Raw genomic sequence first — 8,657 nt, 5'->3', positions numbered from 1 at the left:
AGTACTACAGGAGTGCCATAGGAAGCCTGCTTTACCTAACTGCAAGCCGACCCGACATATTATTTGCAGTTGGTATGTGCGCAAGATACCAGTCTTGTGCAAAAGAGTCACATTTAACCTATGTTAAAAGAATACTTAGGTACATTAAAGGTACTCTAAATATAGGACTCTGGTACCCTAGAACTTGCACCTTTGACCTTCTTGGCTACTCTGACTCGGATTACGCCGGATGCAAGTTAGACAGAAAAAGCACAAGTGGTAGTTGTCAATTTCTAGGACAATGCCTAGTAAGCTGGTCAAGTAGAAAGCAACATTGTGTGACTTTGTCTACCACTGAAGCTGAATATATAGCCTTAGGTGAATGCACATCTCAATTGCTTTGGATGATGCACACTCTTAAAGACTATCAACTGAACTATCATAACACAAAAATCTCAATTGATAATATAAGTTCCATAAATTTAACAAAAAACCCAATTCATCACTTAAGGACTAAACATATAGAAGTAAAGCACCATTTTGTAAGGGATCATGTAGCTAAGGGTGACATTACACTCAACTATGTTGAGTCAAAATTAAATCTAGCTGACATCTTCACAAAACCCTTACCTGAACTTGAGTTCAGTGCACTTAGAAGACAAATAGGAATGTGCTGGGTAGAATAGACAATGTTTGGTTATCATTTGCTTTTAAATTTCTAGGAAAATACTTATTTCAAAATTCCAATTTCTTAGAATTTTCAACATTTGGAACTAGCCTAAGTTTTCCCCTAGAAATCATGTTCCCCTAGATTAAAGCCAGAGCATCTCACAAACACCTAGGTCTACCTTGCTTGTGCTTGAAAAACTTAGAATGGCGTGAGATGCATAGGGTACAGCCTGGACTCAGGAATGCTTATATTTGTGCATCAATATGAGTCTGGGCGTTAAACACATCATAAATATTAATCAAGTCAAGTCTTCCAGCTCTAGACAAATCTAACTGGACCAAATGGACTTAATTTGACTAACCATGTGAAAGCTACTGCCCTCTAGGCAATCAGCAAGTAGCTAAAGGTTAGACAGTTGGAAAAATGTGTTTCAATTTAAGCATGATTATACTTTACGGTTCTAATCAAATTTCTTTACCTGATTATTTTAGGGCTCTGATACTTAATCAAATTAAACTTAATAATTTAATTTGACTTATGCTTGGACTGAAAACAAACTCCTACTACTCCCTCTGCCCTAAAAATAAATATTTTGTTAATTTTCTTCACAATGAGTATTCAAAACTCATTTACAGTTTTTTCAAAAACTTGACCATGAAATTGAATATTCAACTATTTTTCAAATCTAGTAAACTAATTATAACATTTTAAAGTGACCTCAAATTTTATAACTTCTAAGCAAAATTTTTTATTGAAAATTCAAATACTCATATCTTCAAACTTAGTTAATTTTAAGAATAAGTTTACTACACTTAGTTAGATTGCACTCTAAACTTAGCTATTTGGCAAAATATTTTCTCAATACAAATCATTTTGAAGCTGAATATATAGCTAAGTATTTTCAAATTTAGAAAATCCCAAAACTCAAAAAGCTAAATCGTTTTTTGTTCTTTTTCCCTCTTTTGAAAATTTTCCTTCAGAAAAATACAAATCTACTTTCAAACTAGTTTATTTTTTGATATATGGCAAAGGGGGAGAGTAGATTTAAAGTTAATGGAAAAATCAAAGTATTTAATAAAAGCAGAGAGTAGGTAAATTAAAGTTAAATTCAAAGTATTTGATAAAAGGAGGGCTTTTATTAAGGGGGAGTCTAATATGTCAAAGTTCAAAGTTTCCAGCTTAACCTCTATTGCATTTGAAGTTTATTTACTTAAGCTTGGTTAACTTTATGCAGTTATTACATATGTTGTTTTTCTTAACTTTGAATTACGTGTTGCCATAATCAAAAAGGGGAAGATTGTTGGTGCGGGAAGCATCCGACGATCGAACCTAAGTTTTGATAATGGCAAAGGATTCAAAGTTAAGGTGCTTTGTTATCTGACAGCTTTTGCTGAGTGTTTCAGGAAAGTCCTAACTGCGGTTAGGCAAGGTAAAACCCTAGGGGTGGTAACCCTAGGTCATAGGGGGTGGTAACCCTATGCGGAAAGTCTTGGCGGTCGATGGCTTGGGCAAAAGTCCTAGGGGTGGTAACCCTAGGTGGAAAGTCCGGTGTCATGAACGGTGAAAGTCTGGCGGCGGTGGGCGGATGTTCGTGAAAGTCCGGAGCATCGAGTGCCGAGCAAAAGTCGGTCCGGAGGATCGGACTGGCACAGGTAAAATCTCCCGAGAGGAGTAGGTGAGGACGCGTTCCCGTAGAGGAACAGAGGCGTCGGGTCGACCTAGGGTTTCGGTTGGAAACCTGAGACAGTCCGGAGACTGTCATAATTTCATATTCATACTATTATGTTGTGTTAACTTTGTGTTGCAGGTATCTTTGGATTAACATACTTGCAGGTACCAAAAACACAAAGAAGGACTCGGATGAACAGTGTCCGAGGCGCCTCCATGGAGCTTGGGGCGCCTCGGGTCAGGAAGAGCCAGCGTAGCAGACTGGAGGCGCTTGAATAGGGTTCAAGGCGCCTTGAACCGAGGTTGAAGGCGCCTTGGATAGGTGGCGCCTTAAACCAGATAGAGTTCGACCAGGTCCGTGTTGATCCACGGGTGACTCGGCTCGTTCAAGGCGCCTTGGTGAGCAGTGTAAGGCGCCTTGAACCCCTTTATAAGGGGTCTCGACCACTCTTGAACAGAACTTCCAAGCAATCCTTGTCTGCGTCTTGCTCATTCAACGACCACAAGTCTTGTACAAGTCCACGACGACCGGGAGCTTGAGTTTCTGATTACGTCGGTAAACTTGTTTTTAATTACTGTACTGATTGTAAATCTTGTACTCTTTTTCGTACTTATAAGTGTTGCCCACCGAAAGCGATCAAGGATCGCGGGCCTTCGAGTAGGAGTCGACCTAGGCTCCGAACGAAGTAAAACTATCTGTGTCTTTCTGTGATTGCATTCTTTACTTCCGCTGCGTATATTTACTTTGGTAGTTTTACGTTTCCGATACGACAAAAATAGCCGCGAGCGCTATTCACCCCCCCTCTAGCGCGATCTCGATCCAACACTCTTCAGGTTTCAATTCTTTGTCCTAGTTAAGTCATCATATGATTGAGTTCCTAATGTTCCCGATGATAGACACTTACCTGCTACACACTTGGTTTGTTTTCCTTAAATTACATAAGGTCTCAAAGGATACTTCTTGGAATCAAGAGAAACATAACATTCATTTCTCTAGTAACCTAACTCAGTCTCAAAGGGGTGAATTGTTAGTTTCTACTCACAACAACTATTTTTTTTATCCTTTTTTTTAAATTATTTTTTTATATTTTTTTCTTCTTTTTTTTTTTGGTGTGTAGCACTAATCACACATGCGAGATGCATATGTTGGGATTTAGATTTTTCCAAATGAGCTTTCATGATCCGAGGTTGTCCAGTAACAAAAAATGTAAGTAAGAAATCCCCATGGGAGCACAAATACTAACCAATTCTGATGAATCATAACTATTCCAAAAATATTTCTACTATTCCAGCTTAAGTACTTAGATGTAGTGTAAATAAGATCCTTAAGGTTAGGCCAAAACTTATACCAAACTCCGTACAATACTTAGCTTATTTCATGCTACCAGAGATAGAGAAAAGAGATACACCAAACATACTAACACTATCTTGACAACTCATAAATTAAGAAAATGCTAGTCATTTTGCTATTGAACAAGTAGCAGAAAAAGTAGAAGGTTTGATGTTCTTAAAACAAAACCAGAAATGCAAAATAAAAAACATGAAACAAGAAAAATGCAGAAAATAAACTAAAAATAAAAATATGCAAAGCAGAAGGAAAATGTAAAAAGAAAAGAAAACATGAAGACTCGCCTAAGGTTGTGCAGACAGACACAACACCCCTCCCCCCAGACTTAGACCTTTCATCGTCTCGATGAAATCAATATGGTGGCGGGGTGGGGGATAAGGAGGTCCCCGATGTGTGTCAGGAGGAAATCTAGGCATACCAAGAAGATGGCCAAGGTGTTGATGATATTGATATAGGGCGTCTACTTGTTGTCAAGTGATATCCATATCATCCATAAAATTTCTCATTCTTCCCTAGTCAACATCATAGTCTTGAACGAACCCTGTCACCTGACTATAGAAGTCTCTAGTGAACTAAAAATGATCCTGTACCTCCCTAAACTGGTCGTCAGATAACTTGAAGCGACCTTCTAACAATCGTTGTTGGATATTTTGCTTCTTATGAAGGGAGTCTAAAGAGGTACGGAAGTCAGAAAAATTAAACCTAGAGGATCTCGTGCCATAAGAAAAAGAGTGTCTAGGAGGAGGTTCCGGATATCCGGAATGCTGCGAGAATCCTGATGACGAGGGCTCTTAGTGGTACTCGGGTTCTTCTATAATGGAGTGCACAATCTCGGGGTGTAAATTAGTAATCACCCAATTCGTGGGGTCGCGAACTGAAGTGCGCTTGGGGCAAGGAAGGGGTAATGGAAAACCATTGGTTCTAGGGAAAGCAAACCCATTCTCATCCCAACAAATCATTTTCATAGCAAGACAAGAATCGATGTCGATCTTGTCATTACCATGAATCACCTCTAATCCATCAAGTGCACAACCCAGATTAAATGCTACTTGGGTGATCAATCCACCAAACACTATCATCCCCAAAGATGCCTTAGCTGCCCTCCACAAAGTTTGCAAAAAATGAAATCCTGAATCAAAATCAACTTTATTTAACATCGCCCAAAGAGAATACAGTTCTATCTTTCTAACTATTCCATCACTCTCTCCTTGACCAAAGATCGTTTTGCTCATCACTCGGTAAAGGTATCTAAAGGTCGGGTTTTGCATGCGGGATGCTTTGGCTCTAGAGGGCTCATAAGGGTCTTTCGATATGGTTATTGACGTCTAAAATTCATTCCACCTAATTTCATCATCAAATCCTCAGGCACGACCACTAGGTAGACCAAAATAATTATTAAAATCACTAAAATTCCACTGAACTTCTTTATTCATCATCCTAAAAGTTATAATCTCTACATAGTCATCTTTAGAAGAAAATTTAACATCAAGTGAGTTCAAAAATTCAAGGACTAGGCAGGGGTAGGTCGGTGCATGAGCGTACATGATATCATTCCAATATAAAGAGTTTATCATCCAATCTACATCATCCCTAATTCCTAACATGTCCATAGTAATAGTATCCATATATTTAGTGCATGTAATTTTCCTAGCGACAAGGGTATCATACCTAGTTTTTTTTTCATGATTTCTAAAAATGATATTGAACTCGTTTTCGTTACCTTCGTCACGCGCCACCCTTTTTCCTTTGCCTTTTGAAGTAGAAGCCTTCCCTTTGCCTTTGTCACCTCCCGACGCATCTCCTTCGCCAGATCCACCGCTTCCTCGATGAAGTCTCTTCAAGATCTGCGACATGGTGCAAGGCTTTGAGGAATTTCTTATGGAAATGGGTTGAAAGGAGATGAGAAGGAAGGGAAAATAGGGAAGTTTCTTCTTTCTTTTTAGACTTGTGGCTTGAAGAAGTTTTAGATATAGATGCAGATCTAAGCAAAAGGTAGCTCTAGAGGTGGGAAATCAGGGTTTGATAAGGTATAATAGAGAGGGGAAGGCTTTTGGGAGGGAGGGAGATGGAAATAGGATTTTTGGAGGGGTAGGGCGGCGCACATGGGCAGGGGTACGACCGTGTCTTATAGACATGACTGGGTTAGGTATGGCTCTGCACGGCCGTGCCGATTGGCACGACCTCCTTTGTTCTCTTTTTGGCCAAGGCCGCACAGCCGTGCCGGTTGGCACGACCCAGTCCTTCCTCGTCTCTGGGCACGTCTCACGGCCATGCTAATTGGCACGACCTGAGCCTTCTCCTTCTCGGGCAGTCTCGCACGGCCGTGCCGAGTGGCACGGCCTGTGCCCTCCTTCTCTCTACATAGGCCACACGACCGTTCAGGGTTGCACGGGTCGTGGCCTCCATCCTGTCGTTGGCTTCGCACGATCGTGTGGGATCACACAGCCGACTCCTTTTGGCTCACGATGACTCTCCTTTCGCTCTTTCGGTCCATCTGACGCCTCCAGGCCCATGAAATGCTCACGGCCAGCTCGTGAAGGCTCTGTACATCCTGAAAACGAACACCCAAAAGTGAAGAAATGATAAAAATGCTAAACAAAACAACAATCTAGAATGAAAAACCCTTGGGTTGCCTCCCAAGAAGTGCTTGTTTTAGGTCTTTAGCTCGACCCCATTTTAGTTAATATGGACTAAACCCGTGGAAGCACGACTCTCCTCCAAGGGTTAATGCTCCAGTCTGCACCTTCAGTTTCACTCGTGCAGGACAAATGTACTTCTTGTTGCTCTCTGGAGGGGAACTCTCATGGACACTGCACTCCTCGACTTTGTGTATGTTGATCTTGCTAGAATTGCCCTGAGAAGAGGGGTTGCAGATGGAGGAATCAGATAAGTCAAACTCGATCTTTTCTTTACCGATCTCCAAGGATAATCTATGACTTTTTACATCAATGATGGCTCCAGCTGTGGCAAGGAATGATCTTCCAAGGATGATCGGTATCTTGGGGTCTTCCTCCATATCCAAGATAATGAAATCTGTGGGAACTATACATCCACCCACTTCTACTGGCATGTCTTCCACTATTCCCATTGGGTATCTGCATGAATGGTGAGCTAGTTGCAGTGCCATAGCAGTCAGTTTAATGTTTTGGAGTCCCAGCTTCTTATATAAAGAGTACGGAAGTAGGCTAATGTTGGCCCCCAAGGCACAGAAAGCTCTCGGTATCAGTTCAGATCCAATCTTGCATGGTATGGAGAAACTTCCTGGATCCTGAAGCTTTGGTGGAGAATTTGTCATAAGGAGAGCGCTGCAATTTTCTGTTAATGCTACGGTCTTGAAGTCACCCTTCTGCCTCCTGTTAGACAAGATCCCTTTAAGAACTTTGCAAACTTCAACATTTGGTGCAGTGCATCTATCAGTGGTACTTCTATGCAAATATTCTTGCTCTTCTTCAAGAATCGGTTGAACTCTTCATCCTTCTGGGAGGTTATCAGTTTCTAAGGGAAGGGAATAGTCTAATTCTGTGGGGGAACTTGAAGAGTTTCTTCAACCTTTTTAGTAGTCTCCTCTCCATCCCTGTTTTGAGTCTGATTGGGCATTAGGAGAGAGGGCTCCTTCTCTGAGTCAGGTTCCTTCTCGGTAATGATTTGGGGGTCTCCCACAATACGTCCGCTCCTTAGCTCAATGCGATTGCAATGTTCCACTGGATTTATATCTGGCTTCCCTGGAAATGTTCCCTGTGCTCTTGAAATAGATTTGGCTATCTAGGCTATCTAGCTGTCTTACATCTTTTGGTGCTTCTCAGAATTCTCCATTCTTTGAGTTAACAGCTTGATCTCATTCTTCATCTCCTTTTGCTCTGAGAGAGCTTCTTCAAGCATCTTTTGAATTCTGGACAATTGTGAAGGTTACTGTTGAAAAGTTTGTTGTCTAGCTGAGTAGTTCTGCTGCCCAGGTGAGTAGTTCTGTTATCTAGGTTAATAGCTCTATTTTGCTGGCCCTTGATCCTGATTGTTCCGGTATGAGAAGTTTGGGTGATTCCTCCAACCTGGATTGTATGTATTGGAGTACGGATTATTTTGCCTTTAGTTGTAGCTAACTATTGCATGACACTGCTCAAGTTGGTTTATCTGTGCTTGTATTGGCCCTAGGGGGCAAGTATCTTGAGCATGATCCGTACTTCCACAAATTTCACAAACACAAACTATTGCATTGGCAGTGTTGTTGTTGTTTCCCATGGCCTCAAATTTCTTGGTCAGAGCGTCCAGCTTTGCAGACATGAGAGTGACTGCATCTACGTCGAATTTCCCTGACGCTTTTATTGGGTTCCCTGAGAAAGAACCACCAGATCCTTCTGATGCCCACTGATGGTGATTCTGTGCCACGTTCTCAATGATCTCTTCAGCTTCATCAAGGCTCTTGTTCATCAGTGCTCCTCCTGCTACAGAATCGAGGGATGCCTTCGTGTGATAGTTGATTCCATTGTAGAAGGTGTGCAGGACCAACCATTTCTCAAGGCCATGATGGGGCCACTGTCTCATCATGCCCTTGAATCTGTCCCAGGGTTCAAATAATGATTCTGAGTCTATCTATTTGAAGCTTGCGATCAAGTTTCTCGTGTGGGAAGTTTTGCTTGGTGGATAGAATTTGTCTAGGAATTTCTGCTCACGCTGCTCCCAAGATGTAATGTTGTTTGCTGGAAGGGAATTTAGCCACTGCTTGGCTCTGTCTTTCAAGGAAAATCCAAAGAGCACTAACCTTTCTGATTCTGGAGGGACTCCGTTCACTTTCATGGTGTCGCAAATCTTGTAGAAAAGTTTCAAGTGGTGGTTTGGATCATCATGCGGTCCTCCTCCAAATTGATTCTGCTGAACCATATGAATTACTGCAGGCTTGATCTTAAAGTAGTTAGCTTCGATTAGCGGTCGAGTGATGCTAGACCGAACCCCTCGTGCATAAGGTGCTGCATAATCCTTTAATAATTTATCAGCCAT

At 41.4% G+C, this 8,657-nt stretch overlaps 1 non-coding gene across 1 annotated transcript; it reads left to right on the top strand.

Annotated features, from left to right (window-relative positions):
• Window positions 1–8,178: 8,178 nt before the first annotated feature.
• On the top strand, window positions 8,179–8,284 carry LOC121998941. Its single transcript, XR_006116721.1, has one exon. It is a non-coding gene; the product is annotated as a small nucleolar RNA R71 (small nucleolar RNA).
• Window positions 8,285–8,657: the final 373 nt, after the last annotated feature.

Source organism: Zingiber officinale, chromosome 6A (assembly GCF_018446385.1).
Source record: "Zingiber officinale cultivar Zhangliang chromosome 6A, Zo_v1.1, whole genome shotgun sequence".
NCBI classification, from domain to species: domain Eukaryota; kingdom Viridiplantae; phylum Streptophyta; class Magnoliopsida; order Zingiberales; family Zingiberaceae; genus Zingiber; species Zingiber officinale.
Note: the sequence above shows the minus strand (reverse complement) of the source record. Positions and strands in the feature narration are given on the sequence as shown.